This window comes from Ictidomys tridecemlineatus, chromosome 7 (genome assembly GCF_052094955.1).
Source record: "Ictidomys tridecemlineatus isolate mIctTri1 chromosome 7, mIctTri1.hap1, whole genome shotgun sequence".
NCBI classification, from domain to species: Eukaryota; Metazoa; Chordata; class Mammalia; order Rodentia; family Sciuridae; genus Ictidomys; species Ictidomys tridecemlineatus.
The window spans coordinates 117,921,812-117,935,263 of record NC_135483.1 but is presented as its reverse complement, the minus strand read 5'-3'; positions in this window follow the sequence as shown (position 1 = coordinate 117,935,263).

The window sequence follows — 13,452 nt, the reverse complement described above, 5'->3', positions numbered from 1 at the left end:
AGTTTCTTGAGTGTAAGAACAATTAATTCATCACAACAATGTCAAAATGAGTCAGATTTTTCAGGATGTTTAATCAGTCGCAAGCTGTGTTGAGAAGTTCAGTTCATTTATCAGATTGGCAGTTACTACACCTGTAAAACAATTCTTACTTTTCAAAAGCATGGTCAGGATTAAATGAGGTGACATATGTGGTTACCTTAAAGTGCTAACTAAATTATTTTCAGCTTATTTCAATGTTTGGTAATACATAGACAGCGGGTTCTCATATAGGTATATCCATTAGTGATTATTAGTTACATTATGTTACTTCATTATTAAAGGCTGTTTTTAGATATCTTTTTTTTAGTCAGCTTTTTCACTGCTGTGACTGAAAAATCTGACCAGAACAATTGTAGAAAAGGAAAGTTTATTTGAAGGCTCGTGGTTTCAGAGGTCTTAGTCCATAGAAGGCTGGCTCTATTTTGGGGGGCTCAAGATGAGGCTGAACATCATGGTAAAATGTGTGGTAGAGGGAAGCAGCTCACATCATAGTGATCAAGAATTAGAGAGAGCCGAATTCACTCTCCAGATACAAAATATATAGCCACGCCCCCAACTAACCCCGTCTTTCAGTCACACCTCACATGCCTTCAGGCCCTTCCCAGTTAATCCAATCAGGGATGAATTCAGTGATGAGATTAAGAATCCCACAATCCTGTCATTTATTCTCTGAACCTTCTTGCATTGTCTCACATGTGAGCTTTTGGGCAACACCTCACATTCAAACCACAACAATCTCATTATTGACTTGCTTTAAGGATGGACAGAACTAATATCAAAATGAGAACTGTTTAGCATTTTGTTGTTTTTTTCTTTTCTGTATTTTTTTTGAGATTTGCAAATCCTTTCTGAATGCTTTGAACATAATCAATAAATATATTTGTCCCCCATTCCCCTTTTTTGTAACAATAAAATGTTGACGACATGGTTTTATGAATAGGTAATTAAGTAAGATCAGTGAACATCACAAGGTTCTTTTAAATACAGTTTCCAAACTCATATTAATATGTGTCTGTAACTACATGAAACAGCTTGACACTGGGAACAGTCAGAGTGAATGAGCCTACTGAATGTTGTCATGTGATACTGAAAGTAAATAAGTGAAAAATAGATGATCATTATTCAGCATTCATTCTGCACATATTTAACTTAGATTACTAAAAGGGTTTCATTAGAGGCATTTAGACCAGATTAGTAAATTCATTTGTGCTGATTGAGTCCACATAGATTTGTGATATTAGCAACAAACATGTACATGTGATTTAGGATTGAAGTTTGAAAGGATCCACCAGGCAGGAGCTGTCTTTGTGCTTAATACATGGGCTCACTCTGTTGGGTTATGGGTACGTTATTGCAATTGAACTAAAATGTGTCTGTTTTTCATCAAACTCAGTTTCGTCATGCATCAATACATTTTTAATTAAAAGTGTGTGACAGGTACAATAGTGAAGTACACCAAATGATTTTTATCTTCTCAAAGAAAGGTAATCAGAGTCTTGTCTCTGTAAGTCAGTAAGAGAATGGTTTTTAATATGTTTGATTAGGTATCTGAAAGTTTAGCACTACAACACTGCATTTTGGTTTTAAGTACTGTACCATGAATACTTTCTGTGGTTCATCAATATAAAGCATGTGTTCTTTCTTTACTTTATTGGTGTATATTATTTATATTTAATGGTGGATTTCACTGAGACATAATTTTATATATATATATATAATGTATAAATGTATATATAATATGTATTATATATACAGATATATAATGAATCTTTGATATTTATACATATACATGTAATTTGATCAGTTTTACTTCCCCAAATTTTCCCAACTCTCCCCAGAACTCCTTAGTCTATCCTAATGATCCCTCCTCTAATTTCATAAAGTTCCTTTTCTCCCTCTAGCTTCCACAAATGAGAGAAAGAATGTAACACTTTTTTTCTCTCACTCTGACATATTTCATAAATTTATGGTCAAACTTTTGTTCTTAAATCAAGTAAATAGTTGACAAACAACCTAATGGGCTCTTTTATTAATTTTTAATCCTCAAAAAAATAACTAAGAAATCAGTGATGATATGAATAGTGAAATCAACTAGAACATGGCTGTTTCAGTAGAAGAAATAGTGGAATTATTAGACACAGGAATCCAGGAAGCAGTCCAGGAAGCCTGGGCCAAGGCCCATGAACAACATGACAATATCACTATGTTGATGTAGGGATGCTGTAGAAACACTAATCTTTTTAAATGATTTCTCAATGTGAATGTTGGGTACTAGCCGAGACTACAATTTCTTGAATTCTCTTAATATGTATTACAGTACAAATTTTCCAAAACAAATAACTTAAGTACTTAAATACGAGGCAGCAATTTCAGCTTTGCTGAAAGCTCTAGATCCACTGATTTGATCACTGGTATTCTCAAAGGCTTTGCAATTTCTTCTTAGAAGACAACTGTCACAATATATGAATTAAATAGTAAGCAGATTGCTTTGGCAAACTTGTAATAATGCTAGTAACTTATTAGTGTTTGTTATATGCTTAAAAATGCCTGACTACTAAAATTATATAACATATTCCTATATAAAAATTTGAAGAATTCTTTTCAAAAACATGTACCTAATTACTGCTATCATTAATACTCATCACCTAAGTCTGGAGTATTATGGTTAGTATTTACAAATAAAACTATAAAAATATGGATAGAGGAGATTTCTTCTGTTGAATTTTATTCTGACTCATTATTAAGTTTAAAATATTGAAAATTTGATGTGATCAAAGGTAGAACACATGTCCATTCTCAAGAAATGTAATTTTTTGGGGGGGTGGGACAATAATTTTACAACAATGTAACTGGACAATACAATATAGAAGGCAAAAGGTATTTGTTTTGGTAGGAAGAATAAATAATTTGTCCAGCGTGGTGGTGCATGTCTGTAATTCCAGGGTCTTGGGAGGCTGAGGTTAAGAGGATCTTGACTTTGAGGCCAGCTTCATCAACTTAGTAAGATGAGTCTCAAAGTAAATGAAAAGGTCTGGTGATGTAGCTTAGTTGTAAAATGCCTTGGGTTCGTTTTCCAGTACAAAAAACAAACAAACAAACAAAAAAACTGAAAATAAAACAAAACAAAAGTAATAGAACACTTAATAGTTATATTCTGTATCACTGCAAATTGCCAGTGATGTGGGACTTTACAAAGCAGTTGAGCTACAAAGACTTATAGAATATGAGGATTAAAAGATTGAAGCCAAGCACAGAGAACTACTGAAAAGAGCCAATTAAATTGTGTCTGTGCTTTGTTTAACGAGAAAGTACTATATCCACTCTTGTTGGTTTATTATTGTAAATATATTAATAAGTACCTGAATTAGTGTCTCTTGAACTGAGAGGTGAATAACAATAGGAAATACTTGAATGAAAGAGAAAGAATGAACGTGGAAATACCAAGCAGAAAAAATAACCAAGAATGTCATGACATCCTTATACTTGACATTACAATGAGGAATAGGATGTCAGAGAGTAATAAAGCACCCTAACCAAAAAAGCAATATAGATATTGATATCAATATAGCTTATTCTAATAGACCTGGGAAGAACTTTGTAATTTTCAAAAGTACAAGACAAAATAGCTTGACTTTAAGAGCTGGGGTGGAAAAATTTGCAAATAAAGAGGAAGACTGGGTAAAATAATTTAGAAATTTTATTCAACAATTTTGAGACCACCGAGAATACACTAGGAGAATACAATGTTTGGGGGAAAATGATAACAATTGTAAGAAAAATGACAGAGGTCAAATAGACATATTTTGGTGGTGGTAGAGATAGGAAAAAGAATGTTTTCAAGAAAAAATTGGGACATTTTAAATAAGATTTTATAGGTGCAATAGTTAACAGTAAAATATTAAGTTAGTTAATCAGAAGTATTTTTATTAACTATTATGTTTCAGATGATATGCAACATATTGAAGGAAGGTCCACTTAGACTAAGGAGGGGACCTCATTTCCCTCATTTCTCAGGGAACAGAATAGATCTTATTTGCAAATTATTCATTAGATATGTTGTAACCTGAGATCTATCTGAAGGATGAATTCAAGACACTCATTTTTATTTTGTCCAATTTGGAATTATTTCAACCTACAGAAGCTTAGCAAATATTTACAAATACCATATCTGATAATGATGTCTTCCTCAGAATCTATAAATCACCCTTCAAAATAAAAAATAAAAATACATATAATCAAGTTAAAAATGGGCAAAGGTCACATATTACATCATTCCCTTTATATTTGATATCTAAAATTGGTAAAGGCATAGACATAAAAAATAGGTTTAAAGGATGAGAGAATGGGAAATTGCTTAATGAGTAAGGCTTTTTCCTGTGGACTGATGGAAAAGTTTTGAAACTAGAGAGAGAATGTGGTTGCACATTGTGAATGCACTAAGCTAGATTGTTTGCTCTGAAGTGGTTTATTTTGTCAGATGAATTTCTTCTCTGTAAATTTTTTTAAAACCAAGAATGTGTTCTCATGCTCAGATATTATTACTTAGATTTTTTTTTCCTTTAATAACTAACCCAACACTACTTTTTCTAATCTGGGCAATGGATCTGAAAATAACCTCTAATTAAGTTATTCTTTGTATCAGTGTTGTTTGAGATAGAAGTACAACAGTAGTTTAGCCTTCTCATGTATGTACTGAACATCAGAAAATTTTCCAACTCCAAATTGCCAAAACAAACACGTGAATTTAATTGGTAATTAAAAGACATTACTTTCATAAAATACTAATAAAATAATGTTTTAAATTAATGACAACTTGATTTGCTTTTTCAGAGACAATTTTCACGTTTTTTTCTTTGTGATGTTGTAAAATTTAATTTTGAATGATGTCTTTGTACTTATGTGCTGTTTTCTGTTTGAGGAAATAAAATTAGTCAATTTGATAAAAAAAATTACTTCATCCTACATCTCCTTCTTTAAAAACTCAGCTTTATTAATTGGCAAATAGGAATTGTATGTATTTAACTTGTAAAACTTGATGTTTTGACACAAATATACATTGCAAAATAATTAAGTTAATTAACATATCCATCATTTCTCTTAGTTGGTTCCTGTTTTCCAAAATGAGGCTTGATTCCATATAATTTCTTGAAAATAAATCAAAATTTTCTATGACTTTCTTTCACTATTTTATAATTTTTTTATTTGATGATATATGAAACTAAAGAAATGAGAAAAAATGATTAGTTTTAAGGTAAAATTCAATTTTTAGATATTTATCAGTTTAATTACTATTTATCTTAATGAACCACTTTTCAATTAATAATCCATTTTCATGAATTGCAAATACAATGAAGGTCAATAAAAATAACAAAAACTAAAAATGAAAACGACAACATACAAATGTAATAATAAGTGAAAGTAGATAATTTTTCCTATTATTTGAATATTGGTTGAGACATTTTGATCAGTTAAAGATACATTTTTAAAATAAGTATTGAAAAATAAAAGTTTTCATGAAAATGAAAACCAAACTTGACTTTCATTTTTATAAAGAGTATACAAACAAGACAAATTTTTTTCTGAAAATGCTAATGCATCTAGAAATCTCAGGAAATGATTTCTAAAACTACTGTGATTCATGTACCATATTTTAAATATCATGCCTGCCAATAATCTATGTGTTTTATTAGAAAGTTTGGGCAGGTTTTACTGTTGTTATTATATTTTGAGCTCATTTAGTTACACATAGGCTATAATTGTAGATATACTGGATTTCTTACATATAAAGGATTACTTTCAGATTCTATGTAATTGTACATTTACATCAGGCTATTGGTTAAAGAAAGTGCAGGAGTCAGAAGTAGTTATTCTGGAATGGTTCCCTTTCTAGGCATGCCTTGCAAGACTCCTTGTAGTTTATTTCAGATATAACGCTGGGAGAGATGTAGAGAGAATTTTCATTCAACGCAGTTTGTAATCTAGAACACTATGTTACGTTTATTTAATGGATGCACATATTGCAGCATAAACATTCTATTCAGTGACTGAATAGAACCTTCAGGTAAATTGACCTCCGGAAAATCAGTAGCATTACATTTTCATTCTACAAACAATTTGATGCACATCCAATGTGCTGTGCACTGTTGTAAACATTCATCATGGCAAATCTGAAACTTGTCAAGCACTAACATGAATTTTTTTTTTTTATTTTTTTTATTTTTTTTAGGTTCAGATTGGGGACCCCTGGAGGATCTCTTCTGTTGATCTCATTTGCAAACTGTTCCTCTAGCACAGGCTCTTGTTCACACATGAGCATGGGCATGCACACAGATGTACACACACACACACACACACACACACACACACACACACACACGAGACTTCTTTGCTTATCTCCATCCTAGCCATTCCCAAGCCTACACTGAGATATTCACCCCTTTCTCATTCAGTACTACCTCATGTTTCTAATGAATTCTTCTCTCTGAATAATTACTTTCCTTCTCATATGTATATCTTTAATCTTTACCCCCAAATATTGCTCCTTAAAGCTAGAGTCACTTCATGCTCATCTCTGTTGTTCTCATTAAACTTGCAGCATGTGGTCACGAGGGCATGTTTTAGAGAACCCAAGGGAGTAGGAGTGAAAACTAGCTCTACTTGAGGGAGGTAACCATGGGAACCCCTTTACCTCCTCTTTTCTGCAAGGAAATGTAAGTTCTTTTCTCTCCCACATTTTTTAGCACATTCACACCTGATGAATATGTAGATGTCATTTAATATTTTGTTGTATCTGAAGTTTGTAAGTATAAATAGTTTTATTGGCTATTTATTTATTTATTTATTTAATTTTGCTTTCATACTGGGACATGAACCCAGGTGTGCTTTTCCTCTGAGCAATAGCTGGGATTAAAGGCATGGGCCAAGACTCTCTGCCTATTATTGGCTCTTCCTAAGCTATTAACTGAGAATTAAAGTTCAAGTACTCTCATTTGTCACTGGTTTCTATTTCAGGTTTCTGTTAGCCAGGTTGGAAGGGGGAAATCTATAGATATTTAAATTCTTTGTAAGAATGTTTGTGTGTCTTACTTTATTTATCATACTTTCAGAGGGGAACAAGATAAAAAAATGACAAGTTTAGGAATGCTTTTATTATTTTTCTTCTAGATATGTTTTTATAATATAGCCTTTTATTCCATCTTTAACCTGATTCACCAAGATAAAAATGTTGACAGTGTACATTTGCAGACAGGCAGTAGATGATGAATGGTGAAGACCACTATTATTTGGGTCCCAAAGAACCTAAAGCATTTTGGATGATCTTTAATAAGCCTAAAGTAAAAACTTAAAATGCTTTTAAACAATCTCACTGAGGCAAATAGTTATACATGTTTATTTTTATAAGCATTGTGCAAGATGTTGGGTTACATCAAATACAAGGATTTTTTTTTGTTGGTTTCTTAATTCTTAATGGCAGGACTTTCCCAAGCTCTTGATATATTAATATTGAAGCAAGAATCTCCAAAACAAGTGTAGTGTTTTCCCCCATTCATTTGGCCACAAGTCTCATTAGTCAGAATTGCTGTTTATCAAACATCACTTTGAGAAATATAGATCTGAAGACCTTCTGATTTATTACTACTATAGTTCCTATGATTTCCTGTACCTGGTACCACCTCAAACATCTGAGGTTTCTTTTTTTTTCTCCTTTCTTTAGCATATCTCTTTTTTTTTTTTTTTTTTTTTTTTTAATTTTTTTTTTTTTATTGATTGTTCAAAACATTACAGAGCTCAAGACATATCATCTTTCATACATTCGACTCAATTGAGATTTGAACTCCCCAAATACATAATACAGACTCACTTCTGTTACATACTCACGTTTTTACATAATGGCATATTAGTGACTGTTGTATTCTGCTACCTTTCCTATCCCCTACTATCCCCCCTCCCCTCCCCTCCCCTCCCATCTTCCCTCTCTACCTCCTCTGCTGTTGTTCAGTTCTCTCCCCTTTTTTCCCCCCACCCCCTTTCCCCTCATAACCTCTTATAATTTTGTGTATCACTGAAGGTCTCCTACCATTTCCATATGTTTTCCCTTCTCTCTTCCTTTCTCTCCCCCCATTCGTCTTAGTTTACTGGTAGTCTTTTCCTCATGCTCTTCCTTCCTGTTCTATTCTTAGTGGCTCTCTTTATATCAAAGAAGACATTTGACATTTGTTTTTTAGGGCTTGGCTAGCTTCACTTAGCATAATCTGCTCTAATGCCATCCATTTCCCTGCAAATTCTATGATTTTGTCGTTTCTTAGTGCTGCATAATACTCCATTGTGTATAGCTGCCACAATTTTTTTATCCACTCGTCTATTGAAGGGCATCTAGGTTGGTTCCACAGTCTAGCTATTGTGAATTGTGCTGCTATAATCATTGATGTGGCCGTATCCGTATAGTGTGCTCTTTTAAGGTCCTCAGGGAATAGTCCAAGAAGGGCAATAGTTGGGTCAAATGGTGGATCCATTCCCAGCTTTCCCAGGAATCTCCATACTGCTTTCCAAATTGGCCTCACCATTTTGCAGTCCCACCAGCAGTGAACAAGTGTGCCCTTTTCCCCACATCCTCGCCAACACTTATTGTTGTTTGACTTCATAATGGCTGCCAATCTTACAGGAGTGAAATGGTATCTTAGGGTGGTTTTGATTTGCATTTCTCTGATTGCTAGAGATGGTGAGCATTTTCTCATGTGCTTGTGGATTGATTGTATGTCCTCCTCTGAGAAGTGTCTGTTCAGGTCCTTGGCCCATTTGTTGATTGGATTATTTGTTATCTTATTGTTTAATTTTTTGAGTTCTTTGTACATTCTGGATATTAGGGCTCTATCTGAGGTGTGAGGGGTAAAAATTTGTTCCCAGGATGTAGGCTCTCTATTTACCTCTTTTACTGTTTCTCTTGCTGAGAAAAAACTTTTTAGTTTAAGTAGGTCCCATTTGTTTATTCTTGTTATTAACTCTTGGGCTACGGGCGTTCTATTAAGGAATTTGGAGCCCGACCCCACAATATGTAGATCATAGCCAACTTTTCCTTCTATCAGACGCAGTGTCTCTGTTTTTATATCTAGCTCCTTGATCCATTTTGAGTTAACTTTTGTGGCTGGCGAGAGAAAGGGATTCAATTTCATTTTGTTGCATATGGATTTCCAATTTTCCCAACACCATTTATTGAAGATGCTATCCTTCCTCCATTGCATGTTTTTAGCCCCTTTATCAAATATAAGATAGTTGTAACTTTGTGGATTAGTCTCTGTGTCCTCTATTCTGTACCATTGGTCCACCTGCCTGTTTTGGTACCAGTACCATGCTGTTTTTGTTACTATTGCTTTATAGTACAGTTTGAGCTCTGGTATCGCTATACCTCCAGATTCACACTTCCTGCTTAGAATTGCTTTTGCTATTCTGGGTCTTTTGTTTTTCCATATGAATTTCATGATTGCTTTATCTATTTCTACAAGAAATGTCTTTGGGATTCTGATTGGCATCGCATTAAACCTGTAGAGAACTTTGGGTAGTATCGCCATTTTGATGATGTTAGTTCTGCCTATCCATGAACAGGGTACATTTTTCCATCTTCTGAGATCTTCTTCTATCTCTCTCTTTAAGGTTCTGTAGTTTTCATTGTATAAATCTTTCACCTCTTTTGTTAGGTTGATTCCCAAGTATCTTATTTTCTTTGAGGATATTGTGAATGGAGTGGTTTTCCTTATTTCCATTTCAGAGGTTTTGTTGCTGATATACAGGAATGCCTTTGATTTGTGCGTGTTGATTTTATATCCTGCCACTTTGCTGAATTCATTTATTAACTCTAGCAGCTTCTTTGTAGATCCTTTTGGGTCTGTTAAGTAAATTATCATGTCATCTGCAAATAGCGATAATTTAATTTCTTCTTTTCCTATTTTTATGCCTTTAATTTCTTTTGTCTGTCTAATTGCTCTGGCTAGTACTTCGAGAACTAAATTGAATAGAAGTGGTGATAGAGGACATCCCTGTCTTGTTCCAGATTTTAGAGGGAATGCCTTCAGTTTTTCTCCATTTAGGATGATGCTAGCCTGAGGTTTAGCATATATAGCTTTTACAATGTTGAGGTAAGTTCCTGATATCCCTAGTTTTTCTAATGTTTTGAACATAAAGGGATGTTGTATTTTGTCAAATGCTTTTTCTGCATCTATCGAGATGATCATATGGTTCTGGTCTTTAAGCCTATTGATGTGGTGAATAGCATGTATTGATTTCCGTATATTGAACCAGCCTTGCATCCCAGGGATGAATCCTACTTGATCATGGTGCACAAGTTTCCTGATATGTTTTTGTATTCGATTCGCCAGAATTTTATTGAGAATTTTTGCATCCAAGTTCATTAGAGATATTGGTCTGTAGTTTTCTTTCTTTGAAGTGTCTTTGTCTGGTTTTGGGATCAGGGTGATGTTGGCCTCATAGAATGAATTTGGAAGAGCTCCTTCTTTTTCTATTTCTTGAAATAGTTTGAAAAGTATTGGTATTAGTTCTTCTTTGAAGGTTTTGTAGAACTCCGCTGTATACCCATCAGGTCCAGGGCTTTTCTTGGTTGGTAGTCTTTTGATGGCTTCTTCTATTTCTTCCTTTGTTATTGGTCTGTTCAAATTGTGTGTGTCTTCTTGTCTCAATCTGGGCAAATCATATGCCTTAAGAAATTTATCGATATCTTCGCTATCTTCTATTTTATTAGAATATAGGGTTTCAAAATAGTTTCTAATTATCTCCTGTATTTCTGTAGTGTCTGTTGTGATATTGCCTTTTTCATCCCGTATATTAGTAATTTGAGTTCTCTCTCTTCTTCTTTTTGTTAGCATAGCTAAGGGCTTGTCTATCTTATTTATTTTTTCAAAGAACCAACTTTTAGTTTTATCAATTTTTTCAATGGTTTTTTTTGTTTCAATTTCGTTTATTTCTGCTCTAATTTTAATTATTTCTTGTCTTCTACTACAATTGCTGTTGTTTTGTTCTTCCTTTTCTAGGTTTTTGAGGTGTAGTGTGAGTTCATTTATTTGTTGGTTTTTTCTTTTTTTGATGAAAGAACTCCAGGATATGAATTTCCCTCTTAAAACTGCTTTCATTGTGTCCCATAGATTCCGGTATGTTGTGTCTGTATTATCATTTGACTCTAAGAATTTTTTTATCTCTTCCTTTATGTCTTCTGTAACCCATTGATCATTCAATAACATATTGTTCATTTTCCATGTGGTGTAGGATTTTTCCTTCCTTTTTTTATCATTGATTTCCAATTTCATTCCATTATGGTCAGATATGGTGCATGGTATTATCTCCACACTTTTATATTTACTAAGATTTGCCTTATGGCATAATATATGGTCTATTTTTGAGTAGGATCCATGTGCTGCTGAGAAGAACGTGTATCCACTTGATGATGGTTGGTATATTCTATATATGTCAGTTAGGTCTAGGTTATTGATTGTGCTGTTGAGTTCTATAGTTTCTTTATTCAGTTTTTGTCTAGAGGATCTGTCTAATGGCGAGAGCGGTGTGTTGAAGTCACCCGTAATTATTGTGTTATGGTCTATTTGACTCTTGAACTTGAGGAGCGTTTGTTTTATGTAGATTGCAGCTCCATTGTTTGGTGCATACAAATTGATAATTGTTATGTCTTGTTGGTGGATGGTCCCTTTTAACAGTATATAGTGTCCTTCCTTATCCTTCTTAATTAACTTAGGTTTGAAGTTGATTTTATTTGATATGAGTATGGCCACTCCTGCTTGCTTCCGAGGGCCATGTGAGTGGTATGATTTTTCCCAACCTTTTACCTTCAGCCTGTGTATGTCTTTTCCTATCATATGAGTCTCCTGAAGGCAGCATATTGTTGGATTTGTTTTTTTGATCCAGGTTGCTAGCCTATGTCTCTTGATTGGTGAGTTTAGACCATTAACATTTAAAGTTACAATTGAGATATGATTTGTACTTCCAGTCATGCTTCTTTATTTATTTATTTTAGTTTGGCTAGTTTTACTTTTTTGGTTATTTTCTTCCTCCTTTACTGAGATACCTCTTGTTGTTAGTTTTGGGCACTATTTTTCAATTCCTCTTCTTGTAGTATATTGCTCAGAATGCTTTGCAGTGCTGGTTTTCTTGCTGCAAATTCTTTTAGCTTTTGTTTATCGTGAAAGATTTTAATTTCGTTGTCAAATCTAAAGCTCAATTTTGCTGGATACAGTATTCTTGGTTGAAATCCATTATTTTTCAGCGTTTGAAATACATTGTTCCAGGATCTTCTCGCTTTCAAAGTCTGTGCTGAGAAATCAGTCGTTAACCTAATTGGTTTACCCCTGAATGTAATCTGTCTCTTTTCTCTGGTAGCTTTTAATATTCTCTCCTTGTCCTGTATGTTGGCTATCTTCATAATTATGTGTCTTGGAGTTGGTCTATTATAGTTTTGAATGTTTGGGGTCCTGTAGGCTTCCAGGATTTGGCAATCCATTCCATCTTTCATCTCTGGGAAGTTTTCTACAATTATTTCATTTAATATGCTGTCCATTCCTTTGGTTTGAATCTCTGTGCCTTCTTCTATCCCGATGACTCTCAAGTTTGGTTTTTTAATGGCATCCCATATCTCTTGAATAGATTGCTCATGGGATTTAAGCATCTTTTCTGTGTTGACTATACTCTTTTCAAGTTGATAAACCTTGTCTTCATTATCTGATGTTCTGACTTCTACTTGATCAAGTCTATTTGTAATATTCTCGTTTGAGTTTTTAATTTGGTTTATAGTTTCCTGCAATTCTAGGATTATATTTTGATTCTTTTTTAAGATCTCTATCTCCTGGTAGAGCTCGTTCTTTGCCATTTGAATTTGTTTGTTTAACTCATTTTCAAAATATATTTTTATTGCTTGGACTTGCTGTCTCATGTCTTCTCTAATATTCCTTTCCATTTGAGTTAGGTATGCCTTGAGTTCTTTCCCTATCCCTGCTTCTGATGTTTCTATGTCCTCTTGTAGAATTAAGTTGTCTTGCATTGTTTGTACTCCTTTTTTCCCTTGTTTTCTCATGTTGTCCCCGTTGCTTTCCAGCTCTATTTGATTGTCGTGTTTCTGTTCTCTTCTATAGATTTGTTTCGGTTCTGTATTACTCTGATGCCTCTCCTTAGTGTTGTTAAACTATGCCTGCTGACGTGGGTTCCACTGTGAAGGCAGATCCGACGTCCGAGCTCCAGTGACGACACTACTTCGCTATGACTGGCCCCAGTTCCTTGCCGGGGTGTCCTGAGGAGGTGGTATGACTGAACTGTCTCTGTTTGATTTCAGCTCCCAGTCGCGGCAGGCAGGCGGTCTCCAGCCGCCCAGTATCACAGGCCGCAGGCGGGTGATCGGTCACCTGC